Source organism: Protopterus annectens, chromosome 1.part0, assembly GCF_019279795.1.
Source record: "Protopterus annectens isolate FY-2018-M chromosome 1.part0, PAN1.0, whole genome shotgun sequence".
Lineage (NCBI taxonomy): Eukaryota > Metazoa > Chordata > Ceratodontiformes > Protopteridae > Protopterus > Protopterus annectens.
The window spans coordinates 1,633,204,181-1,633,219,343 of NC_056725.1; the positions used below are offsets into that span (position 1 = coordinate 1,633,204,181).

At 40.9% G+C, this 15,163-nt stretch overlaps 1 protein-coding gene across 1 annotated transcript in view; it reads left to right on the forward strand.

Annotated features, from left to right (window-relative positions):
• The window catches only part of SREBF2 (sterol regulatory element binding transcription factor 2), an 895,155-nt gene that overhangs the window by 630,822 nt on the left and 249,170 nt on the right, over positions 1-15,163 (forward strand). The window lies entirely within an intron of this gene.

Genomic DNA, 15,163 nt, shown 5'->3' on the forward strand with positions numbered 1-15,163 from the left:
AGTCTTGTTTTTCATTTTCTTCAGTTCCATTAGCAGTGAAATTGATGGTGGCATTTGCTTCCCAGAGTTAGGAGTGCTGCAAAGATTACCATTATTGCAGTTTCTGATGCCCATCCTTGATCATACGTCACAGAGTATGCTAGAATTGCTGGTTTGTCCTGTCTGTGAAACAAGGGCCTAACTGCTGCCGTTAGTGGACTTCACAGTTTAAATCATCAGCTAAAAATCTCTCCTCTCCCATGGCACTCATCACATCAGTATTGAATCAAGTGTTCTGTCTTTTAAGAGGTGCCTTGAAATCTTTTGAACTCTTAATTTGGCAGCAGAAGGCATTTTGTTGGCATTTAACAGATAGGTTCATACATATATACTAGACTAATGACCACCGGGGCCTTTATAAACCTAGCCATACAACCCAACCCAATTGTGTCCCTATGTATTCTGGGTGTTTATTAGGAAGGGGTATGTTAGAAAGTTTCTAGAGGTCGTGTGTGTGTGTGTGTGTGGGGGGGGTATGTTAGTTCGGGCATTACTGCCTTCATCTATCTACAGAGACATGGGGAACACACCCAGAGTGAATTTTGAATTTACTATCCCTTGGTCAAGGTTATGCTTAAATAGGGTTAGGGATGTACTCTGCTTCACATGGATGGAGAGCTTGTTCCAGAGCATTTGGATCCTCTGAGACCTATATTTGTCTCACCAGCTTATCTTATTTATGTCATAAGCAAGCAAAATTTAAATCCTTGGATCTAGTAGTTCTGACACTGTTCATTTTGTGGGTGTGCAAAAGGTCCATCAGAGCTGGATCCGAGGATGCCTTGTATGCTAGACATAGATCGCCTCTCAGTAACCTGTTCGAGACCGAGTAGAAAGATAGTTGAGGATGAGATGGGATTACTTAGCTTGTTGATGCAAAGACAGACGTTCTTGTCTAAAATATATAAGAAAATACTGTAATTATTTGTTAATTTAATATAAGGGAGTAACTCATGTAGTGTATTTAAACAGTTTATAGCACTGATCATTTTCATTTTCAGACCAGGAGTACTGTCTGGCTAACTGAGTTGCTGAGAGTAACACAGCAGGCATATGGAGACTAAGGGAGTCAGACTTTGATCTACATGAAGTACCTTTGAACAGTTCATAGCCTTAAACCTCTGCTGTGACAAACCAAGTTAAATAGTGTCTGCAGTTAGACTTCACAGGAATATTGGATGGTCACTGTAGTGCATTGTAGTTGCATTGCATGTTTCTTTAGTGTGTGCAATGTGTCTGCAGTGCAGCACAGAGGCATTCCATTATCATCAGCTTGTTAAGTAGGTTTTGTAAAACAGAGTTGGAAACAGCCAGACGTATTTTTGCTGGTTGTGATATACTAATGGCAGAAGGACTGTATACTGAAAGGCATAATCATGTGGCAAGATTGTTGCATTGGGGATTGTGCAAACATGTTAATATTGAAGTTGCTGAAAAATATTGGAAACATGATCCACAAAGCATAGAAAATGATGAAGTCTATATCCCATGGAATCACCCATTACCAGCAGTTCAGAAGTACATGTGAGGAAACCAGGTATAGTAGTCCATGTTACCAATACAAGTAACTCCTTATGAATTGCAGAAGGAGTCAGTACTGAGCACACTGCAGGTGCTGCAAAGAGCACTTATGGCTAACATCAAAGATTGAAACAATATTAATTCTGTGAACTTTAATCATACTTTGATTTAGGAATGTGGTCCATTCCTGTCATGGTATTGGAAACTCAAAAGACTTGGAGAAATTAAAAGACACATCAGTTATGAAAATGCCAAAGTGATTGCCTCTTCATTCTTCAGTATTAACTACTTTGGCAAAGAGGTTACCATTTTTAACTGAGTGGATGAGTGGTCATTCCTGCACTGAAAATTATTTTGCTTGACCTTTTAAGATTATAGGTCAGCAGCGTCTGTTAACTAAACTAACCTTGAATAATTCTGCATCTGGTTAAAATGGTTTAAACAGGAAGGATATATATAACAGGATGCATGTGAAGTTCATGCCCCCCCAATATGAAATGTGGTAGGCTCACAGTATTAAGGTTGCATTGGTGTCATACTAAATAGTTTTCATTTTCATAAGCTTTAGACAGTTTTATATTTTTGCCTTCCTGTCCCTGAAAATAATTGCAATACCAGTGGAATATTTTTTTCCTTGTTACTGACCTGCTGAAGGGAAGAGCAAGCATTGTATTCCTGTTGTAACACACTATGGTGCTATAGCTGAAGAACAGATTAAAACTACTGTTTACTGAATTGCCCTCTACTTTGATCAGCTTTCAGGTAACCCCTGAGATAGAGAATTGCTGTCATTCTTCTTACAGGTTTACTTAATATGCAATGGTACTATGACCGAATAAGAAATTAAACCACCGTTTACTAAGTTGCCCTTTACTGGTATCTGCTTCAGGTGAACCCTGATGTATAAAGTTGCTATCATTCTTCTTACAGGTTTTCAGAAAGTTTAAGAACATCCACTTCCTAGTCTTATAATGGCTCGTAACAGCAGTATGTAGACTGATCATCTTCACCACCATGAATTCCCTATTACTTTTTGAACTCTTCTTTTTTGCCACTTTTGCACTATGTTCTTTTTTCTGTGGAATTTAATGCATTTGAACATGATTCCACACAACTGTGTAATTGTCCTTTTTTCCTATGCAAAAACTAATGTTAGACCTCAGTATTCTTTTCTTTTTCTCTTATTGATGCCACATGATTTTTGTAACATTGTTTCTTGTACTTCCAGAAAGTATCTTTTTTCCATATTTTATATACATCAACATTGTAGTGGGATATGCTTTGTTGCTCAGCAACCAGTAATTTTCTCAGCATTCACCCTCTTTGGGAAGCATACCCTTTGTGGCCCTTGTCAGTGCTTTGGATAAGGCATGCATTCACTGCCATAGTCTTTATTTGTGTAGCACTGCTTAAAATTTTTAGATAGTTTTTTCTTTGTAGTCCATGGTGAGTAATTGCCAATGTTTGATGTCAGAAGAAAAGTCTGAGCCCAACAGATCTATAAAACTGTTGTGTGTTTGTGTGCATTGTGTATGCATATATTTATATGGGTGTAATTGAGGCAGTTAAGATGTGAATTCATTGCAAAGACAAAAGCCAGTACAGCTTCAAAACCATCTGATCTCACACTCCCAACTTTTTTTTCCTCCACAAGATTGGGGAGCAGAAAATGTGCCCAGTACGTGTGTGTCTGTGTGTGTGTGTGTGTCTGTGTCTGTGTGTGTGTGTGTGTGTGTGTGTGTGTGTATATATATATATATATATATATATATATATATATATATATATATAAACAAAATAAATAATATATATTCATATATGCACATATGTGTGTGTATAAAGTTACCAGGCTACAAAACAGGACTTATCACACTGATTTTATTTTTTCTGTATTGTACCTATTCACAATGTCCTCAATTGCTTTCATTGCCAGTGATTCCGTATGCCTACCACTGCTTCTAGTTGAAGCTGTTGATATTCCTTTTTTTTATTTCATTCAAACTGGAATGAAAGAGAGGCAAATGACAATGACTCAAGAAATTTTGAGATTTAACTGATTTGAGGGTATCCCATAAAAGGTACATAGTTTCAGTGTAAATGTTTGCTAGTCCAAACTGAGGGTTTCTAGACTTTACTGCTGATCAGTACTGATCTTGACTTCCAAGATGACTGCACACTGATTAACATCTCAATTTCAGCTCTCCCAGTGAGAAAAGTAAACTTAGAGATAAGGGCCAGTAACTCTGCCAATTTTAATAAATTCAGTTACTGGCGAGTAAATACACTGCCTGGATGCCAGAAAGCAGAAATGTAGCCTGAAAGAAAATCCGCTAGAAAATGTGAAGAGAAAGCACTTAGTGGAAAGAATCTTGCAGCCATTCATCAAAAAGTAGTTCAAGCTTCATTTCTGGTGCAAGATATGATTTCCAGTAACCTGGAGGAAAAAATAAATAAAATGGGCTCAAAGCTGATTAAAATAAACAAAACACTCAACTATATCAACTCATATAACAAAAGACTAAAATGGAAGAGGGTATGTATTCAAATGAACTGATAAAACTGCAAAAATCAGAGGTCAAAATGAAGAAAAGGTCGGTGGAGGATGAGACTGCTAAACAAGAGCTGTTTCAAAAAATAGTAGAGTTAGAGGACAATGTATGCAGGAAAACACGCGATTTTCTCCTGTACCAGAAAAACTGGAAGGAACAGACTGTATTCATTTTATGAAAGTACACATAAACAATTGGACTGGTATTCTACAACAAGATTTGTTAATTGAAATGGCACATTGTGTGTATTGTCCAAACCTCGCTATGAGAAAGCAGCCAAGACCTGTATTAGTAAAGATGCAAAACTGTGATAGAAGGGCAAAGTGTTAAAATTGGGACCATAGAATATTATTGGAAGGTGATTATTCAGTTCACAAGGCAGAAGAGAAGTAAATTTATTCCAGAAATCAGAGAATGATGAGAGGCACGTGTGAGAGTCAAGCTGTTGTATCCAGCTGACTTCAGAATATTTATTTTTTCCTGGAGAATCAAAGGCATTTTTTGATGCAGAATGGGCTAAAGAGGAAATGCAGAAGTTTGTCCAACAAAAAGTGAGCAGTCAAATGTAATGGGACTCTGCATCTCATTTTGCTGATAATTCAGCTCATGAAGAGACTTTGCCAGTGAAACTCTTTCCAATTTTTCAAAGGAAAATGTTTGACACAGAAGAAAGCACAGGAGCTGACTAGAAGAATCGGAAGCACCTTGGACTTGAACTGGAGTCCAGGGTTGAGAGATAGAGATGAATAAGAAAAACACCAGCAACACTGAAATGAATGAACATATCGCATTTGTTAAATACTGCTTTACAAGAAAGAGTAGAAAGATTCGACTTTTTTGACTTTGTTAAATGTGTTGTGGACTGAAAAGCATATACCCCACTTCATGTCATTAATTTTTGGAAGAGCACTAAAAGGAAAGGAAAAGGAAAAAAATGCTGAAAATAAAACTTTTTTTTGTTCTTAATATTTGTATAAAACTTCATTACATGAATCCACTTGTTTTATGGTAAAGCATTTTCAGTTACTGCTGTATGTGATAAAAATACTAAAGTAAACAAGTACCTTTTTTCTTCATTTTAATGAGAGAATAAATGCTGGATAATAATAGTATGATTTCAGTGTAAGCAAGTAAATAAAAGAACACTAAATGTAATTAAAAGTTTTCCTTTATCAAATAAATGAAAATTGTAGCTCAGGGCAGCCATATATTTTTTGTGTTTCCATGGAGACAAGCTTACTACAGGGGCAGGCAATAAATGCCTGAGCACTTTTTAAAGGCTAAAAGCTAATGCTTTCTGAAAGCATACAAGCTGATTTTCATATCTGGGAGGGGAATAAAGATAAGACAAGAACAGACAATGATTAGTGTAAGTAGGAGCACAGGCTGTAACATGCATTTTAGCATGGATAACCTTCATTTTAGGTTAGATAATGCCTGTGTGCAGCTATCCGTTTAGGATATTTGTTCCTATCAGGAAGGTTACATTTCATTATTTGAAGATCTACATAGTTTTGTGTGTTTTTAAGTTAATAGGTTCCAGGGGTATTCTCAGGTTGTGCTTCATTTTTTGTTTGAAGGTTGTCATTAAAACAAAAAGTCTTTTAAAGTGTGACATATGTTCAAATGGAGATGACAAGAAACAATCATATAAAAGATCAATCTGCCAAACATCAGTGGTTACATGCAACACAAAAGCTGAAAATTAATTTAAAAATCTTGCATATATAATAGGTAGGAATAATAACTTTTTATGCTTATGGCTACACAGTCTGTGTTATTTTGGAACATGATTGGCCTCACAAGTGTAAAAAAGGAAAGAGTATTGAATTATAAAGTGCAAATAGCAATCCTACAGGAGACACATTTTGAAAGAAGTGAGCATGTGAATTTGATAAAGCGGATTATAAGATGGATATTCAGCAGACTATTGTGGACAGAGGAAAGGGGGGTAACTTACATTAATTGCTAGAGGTGCACCTACAGTGATCAGGTAAAAAGATAATGTATTTGTGGTAGTAAGGGGCTACTGGCAAGGGAGGAGGATTATGTTGGCATATACTTATATTCCACTTAAAATGCTACTGTGGAGCTTAAGAAAATTTGTGGAGAAATCATCAGCTGTCAGCAGAAAATATTACTTAATATGAGGAGTGGAATTTGATTTTCAACCATGAGGATCTATCTTGAGGACCTAGAATGGAAATGTGACAAAAGAGGGTAGATTTCTGAAGAAATTTCTGAAAGTATTTGGTGTGGACGAAGTGAACTCAGTAGTAGAAATGTGAAAAGAATTTACATATTATTCCCCAAAATACAATAACTGAGTTAGACTAGACAGAAATTATATTTCACAGGAACATGTGCGTTTAATTGAAATCATCGACATACATACAATTCTGATTTCAGATCATACACCAGCAATGACTAAGATAAAAATGCAGGGTAATAAAGGAAAACTGAGACATTGGTGCTTCCCCACCTACCTGTTAAAAAGGCAGGAATTTAAGGAATGGGTAGTGGAAATTATTCTAGCGTTATTAGGGAAATTTCTACAGAAGTTATAACTGTGAGTGAGATAAAATGAAAGTGAGGTTTTAGAATAGGGTAGAAATAAAAGAAAAATACGTATGGTTAAGAAGTAGAAGGAATTATTTGGAGGGGTTGACAGAGTTTAAAGTGTTGAAAAATAAGGGGAATCTCACAGAACATGAAGAGGTGCAACTACAGAGTGCTAAAGAGAAAGTAAGGGAGTAGCTGGTTCATGAGTTTAGAAAGGTTGCCATTAATCAACTATTTTTTGATAATGAGTTCAAAATAAAAAAACTTTAACACAACGACTTAGGAACAGAAAGTAGAAAGTGTTGTTGCCAAGCTTAGGGAGCCTATAACAAGAAAAATAACCAAAGATCCTGTAGAGCTATTGGAGATATTTTGTAAATTTTATGAAAGTGTGTATAAAACAGAGAATGTGGAAATCAAGAAAGAACACATGGAAATATTTAATGAAGACTTAAGTATGCCAAGGTTAGAAGAAGATGAGGCTCAACAATTAACAGTTAAGATAGTAGGAAGTGAGATAAAAAGACAATGTACAATCAGTCAGTCTGCAGGAAAGTCTCCAGGAATAGATGGTATTCCTGTAGACATTTGGAAGCTAGGAGGAAGGAAAGTGATAAAGTCTGAAACATTTTGTTTAGCAGTATTTTAAAAGGATGGGAAGCATCAACATCCTGGAAGAAAGCTGTGGAGGGTATAATACCTAAATATGGTAAAGACTCATCAGACACAAATTCATATTGGCCCACTGCAATTTTAAACCATGGTTATAAAATGTTTGTGTCTATAAATAACTAAAACAATGGCAAAGGCATTGCCAGAATTGATAGGTATGGAGCAATGTGTTTTTTTTTTGGGAGGGGCAAATATTTGTAAACATTAGTAGAACAATGATAATTCAGAGGGAAGCAGAGTATAAGAAAATACTGCTGTTGTTGGTGGGCCTTGATGCAGAGAAAGCATTAAACAGAGTAAACTGGGATTTTATGAGAAGGGCAATGGAAGCATTTGCATTCCCTGATACAGTAATTAGGTTGATTAAGAGGATATATGAGGGATAGGAGGCAAAAATTGAAGTAGGTGGGTTCTTCTCTGGCAAATTGTGTCTGAACAGAGGAACCAGGCAAGAATGTCTTCCTTTCCCTTGTTATTTGCATTATATATAGAGCCATTGACAAAGTAAGGAACTCAGAAATTCAAGGATATAATTGGTTGGTATCAAGAAAAGTTGGCTTTATTTGCAGACAATATTATTTTGCACCTGATAAAATCAGAAAAGGATGCCTTAGTGTGTTGTGGAACATCTTGAGACAGTTTCAAATCTTTTGGGGTATAAAATTAATGAAGATGAAACAAAGCCTATAGCTGTAAACTGGGTCTACTTTTGAAGCTTGAAGTTCCAAACTTCGAACTTCATATGGTTGAGACCGTAAGACTGAAGTTTTGAAACTTCAAACGGTTTAAATGGAGATTGCCATACAGTGTGGAGTGAGAAATTTACTGTTCTCTTCATTGTAGTGCAGTCTCAGAGTTGGTATATTTGATTAGCAGGGGGCGTGGTGGTGCAGGGGGACTTACCCCCCCTGCATAAACATAAAAAAATATATATCTTTCATTTTTATTGATGTTTTGCATGTTCAAAACTTCGATGTTATGGTCTCGACCATATGAAGTTTGAAGTTTTGAAAGTTTGAGCTTCCAGAGTAGATCCCTGTAAACGACATGCCCACACATGAATTGGTCCAGTAGTACTGATATTTAAGGAGTGTGGGTAAAAGGGTTTTCTTATAGCAGCTAAGGATATGTGGGAAGATAGAAACAAAAGCTAATACAAAAACTGAGAAACTGAAAGCTCTTATTTATGGATATGAGAACACAGACAGTGAAATCTTTTTAGTCCCTTTGGTTTTATGTACAGGTCAAGCTTATTTTTATCAACCAGGGAGAAGTTGTGGATAACAGTTAGAGTTGAAGGAATTTATCTGGGAGGGAAGAGGGCAAGGGTGGTTTAGGATTACCTGATTTGAAGGGATATTTTAGAGCTACACATTTAAGGATCATGTACATAACACAAGCAGGAAGCTATAATTCAAAATGGAAAGGGTTGAAGAAGTGGTAGAATTCAAGAAATAAGGATAGAGTGGGATTTTGGGTGCAGATATTTAAGGAGAATAACACAGCCATATAGAATATTGTATTCATAAATTAGAAGGTTATATTCCAAGTACTAAGCCAACTTGAGAATGAAGAAAGGAAATGTTGCCTGTAGGGATGACTGCAGTTAGTGGGGCAGACATTAGGCAAAAGGAAGGTGGAATTTATTGGAGAAAACTGGCAAAGGAACCAAGGTGTTGGGAGCAAATAACTAGAGAGGGAAAGGTAATAAATTGGAAAGAGGCCAAGAAGACATTTGTACTGCAGGCGAGAGACTGCCTTCCATATCAGGGATTGATATCAGAGTATAGGCAAAGAGATTGGGATGGGGAAATCCTAAGTGAAAGACCTGCTCTTGCAGAGTTTATAGTTGAACCTAGAGCATAAGTTACTTATAAAAAGGCATAATTAAGACATAAAATATCACACAATAACTATAGGGTCATATTTAACCATCAGAGGAGGTTAGAAAAGATGAGGAGGAGAGATTGGATAAGTGATTCATAAAGAAACAATGGGAAGACTTGGGTATGTCTCTTAAGTATGCAACAAATTCTAAGATTTTAGGATTTTTGCTTGAATGTGTTTGAATGGTTAATTTTATTCCCAAAGTAGACTCCAAAAAATTATTCATGTAAATGGTAAATTTAGAAGGTATGATAGGAAAAGATATGTTTTGGGAGTGTAATGAGTTGGCAGACTTCATATCTTCCCAACAGCATCCTGCTATCAGAAATATTGAGTGAGCAAGTGGGTGCAACTAAGGAAGTTAGTTAGTTGGGATACAAGATTTAAATTGCCTAGCCATTCTCATAAGAAATGCATAAATGCTTAGCTGGCTGAAAAGAATGTGGAGTTATATATTGCCCAGTCTTCAGAATCAGTTCTGATAGGTATTGTTCATGCAGTGCAGGGGCATCTTGATTTCATCTTTTCTGCCCTTAAAATGTAGATCATTTGTTTACAGTAGCGCTCTTTTTCCTGATCATTTTGGATTAAAATGATAAAGCATATGCATTTGTTATTTCTTCTGCACAGTATAAGGGTAAAAAACCTGAGTTCATCTGGACTGCTAGCTAGAAGGACCTATACTGAGGCTGCTTCACAGAAGGACATAGACTATAACCACCTTTGCACTTGATACCTTTAGATTTTTTGGCATGTATGACTTATTCCTAGGCATTCTCAATAATGTTTTTCACGCATATTTCCAAGTAAAGCTTGTGCCCACATCCATAGTTAATTTTACACAGGTAGCTCTAATGCTAATGCCAGCAGTGCTGCTCTTCAGTCAAAAAAGGACTTTTATTGGTGTAGTAAAGCACTTTCTGTTGTAAATGAGGATGTTAAGTTGTCAATCTCGCCTTCATTCTTGCTGGATGGGTTCGGAGCCGATCCTCGGCTCCGACTCGGCACTTGCTAAGCTCGAGAGCTAATTTTACCAGCTCAAGGCAACCCTTATATCCCATGATGCAAGGCGGAGACTACCCAGATCTCGTTTGCCGCTTCGCTTACGAGGTGCCTCTTTTACCAGCTCTAGGTAAGTTTTTCTTCATATTAAGACTTTTAGTCTCACCCCTTTTAAATTTCATAACCTTAGTTGTTTTGTGAACCTTAACGTTTATTTTAACCCTATTCCCGTTAGTGTTCCCTTTTTTTCGGGTTATTTATCCCCTTCCCTAGGTTGGGCCTTAGGCCTTCCCCTTTACTAATTTTTCCTGTCAGGGATTTTGTGTGTGTTAGAGTGTGTTGTATCCCTCTTTAGTTTAGATTATTGGATTGGGTGTTATTTGTGTGTGTGTGTCTGTGTTTTTCTTTGTTACTTGTGTTTCCTCGACACAGCTATATCAAAGGACACAAAGGTCTCAGGCTTCAAGAAGTGTGACTCGTGCTGTCAGAAGATGTCTCTGACAGATGGTCACACTTCTTGTGTTTACTGCCTGGGACCTCTGCACCTGCAGGACTCTTGTGCTATCTGTCATGCCTTCAGCCCAAGAGTCCTGCAGGAGTGCAGAAATAAATTAATATTGAGGGGCTTATTAAAGCCTGAGAGCTCCCCGACTAAGTCGGCTCCGGGGAAGCCCTCGAAACCTGTCAAGCCTTCGGCTGCAAGTCCCAAGCCATCGGCTACGGGTTCTGCTTCTTCAGTGTCAAGATCGGCTCCGGCCGGAGCCGATCCTTCCATTTTAGAAGTCACAGTATCGGCTCCAGCGCCGATACTCCCAGATCTGGACACTCAGTGTCGGTTCCGGCTGGAGCCGACGTATCCTCGGCTCCTTCGGCTCCACCTATCAATAAAAAGAGATCTCGATCCCCCTCATTGGAATCGATGCGTTCGGCTCTGAGATCACCCCTGCTCTCGGAGCGGAGCCATCGGAGCCGTTCTTCTCGGTCGTCCAGGCTGTCTGATCACGACCTCGAGAGAGTGGTGAGTAGACTATTAAAGTCTCAGGCATTGGCCCAAATGCTCCATAGCCCGTCTCAACAGATGGTAGCTATTTCACATCCACCTAACATTCCTCCTTCGACTCTCTTACAGAGCTCGGAGCCGGAGCTCCTCGGAGCTGTGACTGTTGTAGCTTTGGAGCCGATACCACCCCTTTCGGCTCCGTCGTCCTCCACTCCGATTTCCTCCTTGAAGCCTTCATTGGAGGGATCTGGGCATCTGGTTTCTCTCGTCGGCTCCGAGGGGGCGAGTGGCATCGGACCCTTGTCCGACCCCGTTCTCCCTCTCAGGGCTTCGGCGTTGGTAAGCTCAGCCCCATCTGCCTCGGAGCCTTCCCTCTCGGTGAGGCCTGGAGTTCCTATCTCTTCAGACCGGGAACCTTCTGGTCTCTCTGATGGGGGAGCCTTCGAGGTGATGAGGAGCATACTAGCCTCTGGGCGTAGTCAACAGTCAGTTCCATCAGCTCCTCCCACTACAGTGCCTGCTGATGTCTCTTCCCACTCTCTTGCTCCCGGACCCAGAGATCCAACGCCTCAGGTTTCCCCATTGGGAATATCTTCCTCTTCCGAGGCTTCTCCTGATCCGTCAGGTGAACCTACGCGTAAGAGGACATGTAAGAGGAAACATCTAGACTCCCCCGAGTCTATTACATCTGATACTGACTTGGATGAGTCGGAGGGATCCCCAAGGTCCTCCTCTGAGGATGTCTCTTTCTCAGACATCCTTGAACTCCTTAAGCAGAGGGGGAACTGGCCCTCCCTTAATCCTTCCGAGGATGAGTCAGTATACCTGGAGGCGTTCGGATCTCGACCCTCCACCTCCTGGGTGTCTCCGCCTTTCGACCCTCTTATGGACGTGGTGGCTCGGAAGGCGTGGATGGCCCCGGATTCGGTGGAACCTATTCCTAGGAGGCCTTCTAAATTCATTACGGCCCCACCTGATAGGCAATATTTGACAAAAGGTGTCCCGGTTGATGCCATGGTGGTGGCTGCAGCCACCAAGAAGGAACTAGCTGATCCTTCAGTACCTGTCCATCCTCCTAACAAGGATTCTAGGACTATGGACAGGTACGGCAAGCGGATTTTTTCTTCAGCGACCTTTGCCATGCGTTCGCTGAATTACTTGTGTCACTTCACCCGCCTTCAAAGAGATGTTCTTAAAGAGTTGGGAGAAGTTTTACAGGATCCATCAGGATAAGATTAGCTCACAGCTAGGAATCCTAAACTCCATTGTTAACTCCTCCATGCGGCTCATTTCTTATGCAGCCAATGGAGCGAGTAGGGCTGCAGGCACAGGAGTGGCTTTAAGGCGTCAGTCCTGGATGCGGCTTTGTAATTTTGCAGACCCCTTCAAGGTGTCCTTCACAAACTCCCATTTTGATGGTTCGACCTTATTCGGACCTCAAGTGAAAGACACTTTGACTAGATGCGAACAAGATGGCAAGACTCTTTCTGCCGTAGGAGTCCGTTTCTCCACCCCTTCAAGACCTTACCCAAAAGGTCAGAAGGGAGGGAAAATGTGGTTCCGCAAATCTCAAGGAGTCACGCCTGACGCACGAGGTCAGTTTACCCCCAGAGGCAGAGGGGGTAACAACAACAGACGCCGCCCCAGGGGCAGAGGGGGTCCGCAGAATCAGGGTAGCAGAGAGCCTCTTTCTGACAAACCCTTTCAGCATCCCTGAGATGTTGCCCGATTGTCCACCTTCGGAGGCAGTCGGGGGAAGATTATCGCTGTACCCAATAGCCTGGCTTTCCCTTTCTCAAGACAAATGGGTACAGTCGATTATATCCGAGGGTTACAAAATTCCCTTTATTCAAACCCCAATTCAGCAAAAGGGAACCCTTCCAGACGTTCCACCCGGTCTAAGGGAATTAGCAGTACCAGAGATATCAAAACTGCTAGCAAAAAGAGCCATCCAGCCAGTCCCAGCAGACCAAATAGGATCCAGAATCTACTCAAGGTTCTTTTTAGTACCAAAAAAGACAGGGGACTGGAGACCAATATTAGATCTGAGCAAACTAAACAAGTTTGTAAAGAAAACAAGATTCCGGATGGTCACGCTTCAGTCCATTCTACCCTTTCTGGGCAAGGACAATTGGATGTGCTCGGTAGATCTTCAGGAAGCGTACTATCACATAAAAATTCACAGGCGCTCCAGAAGATTTCTCCGCTTTCAGCTGGGGACCAGTCACTTCCAATTCAGGGCCCTGCCCTTTGGACTCACTACAGCCCCCGAGTGTTCACCAAATGTATGGCAGCGGTTACGGCTCACCTGAGACGTCAGGTGTTTCCATATCTAGATGACTGGCTCCTCACTGCCACCACCAGGCATCAACTTCTCCAAGCCAGAGATTACACCATTCACATTTGCAGAGGGCTAGGGATTTCTATAAATTTTGAAAAATCTGCCTTGTCGCCTTGTCAATCTATTACTTCTATAGGCGCAAAATTGGACACCATACAACTTTCAGCAAAGTTAACAGACCAAAGGATCTTGGACATTCAAAGTCACGTCCAGGTGATTATTCTCAGCAACAAAATTCAGGCCAGGTTTGCTCTGAAAGTATTGGGTCTTATGGCGGCCGCCATAACACTTCTTCTCTTTGCCCGCTTTTACATGCGTCTTCTACAATGGATGCTATTCGCCCAATGGTCCTTTCAACAACTTCCCATGCGTCACAGGATCACAATAACTCCAACTTGCAAATGGCATCTGACCTGGTGGATATCGTCCCCTCAAGTCCATCAGGGCAGACCCTTTGTTCCTCCTGCCCCGGTCGCCACGGTTACATCGGACGCCTCCCTGATCGGGTGGGGGGGGGCATTATCAGGGCAGGATGGTCCATGGCACTTGGCAACCTTTCGAATACCGTCTGCACATAAATGTCCTAGAGATGAGAGCAGTGCTTTTAACGTTGCAAGCCCTCAATGACTCTCTTCCCCTGGGAACTATTGCAGTCCAAACGGACAATATGTCCGTAGTGTGGTATATCAACAAACAGGGCGGAACCAAGTCCTATCCACTGTGTCGAGAGGCTCTCAGACTTTGGCAGTGGGCAATCTCTTCTCAGCGGTTTCTGATAGCAACGCATATCCCCGGGAAATCCAACATCATAGCGGACAGGTTGAGCAGAGCTATTCTTATGCCTCACGAGTGGTCTCTCAAACAATCAGTGACGGAAGAGATTTTTCAGGAGTGGGGCCTTCCTTGCTACACCTCAAAACAGCAAATGCCCCGACTTCTTCTCTCTCTTCCCCCTTCCAGGCCATCCCCCCAGAGACGCTCTAACCCAAGATTGGCCCCGGGGACTTCTTTATGCCTTTCCCCCCTTTCCTCTGATACCTCAAGTAATTCAGAAAGCGACCGCCTTGAGAGCCAAGTTGATTCTCATTGCCCCTTATTGGCCTCGACAGATATGGTTTCCGTTCCTACATCATTATCTCTTGGTACAGCCATGGCATCTGGACCCGGTTCCAGATCTTCTGACCCACCAGTCGGGGCAGCTGCACCAATCCATACCTTCTCTCCACGTCACTGCTTGGTTGCTCCACTTCCATCCTTAGCCAGGCTTCCTATGATTTCTAATCCCGTCCGGGATATCATAGTAGCTTCCCTTAAATCTTCTACCAGAAGGATTTACACTAGTAAATGGCAACGTTTCTCCTTCTGGGCAAAAGCTAGAAGTATAGACCCCTATACTGCTCCGATTCATTCGGTCTTGGACTTCCTAGCTGAGATTTTTCATTCAGGATCCTCCTCCTCCACAGTAAAAGTTCAGCTGGCAGCCATTTCGAATTTTCATATAGGCTTTTTGGACCACAACATTATGTCACATAAACTTTGCAAGGCATTCCTTCGAGGTATCTTCTTACTTAAACCTCCGATTAGAGACCC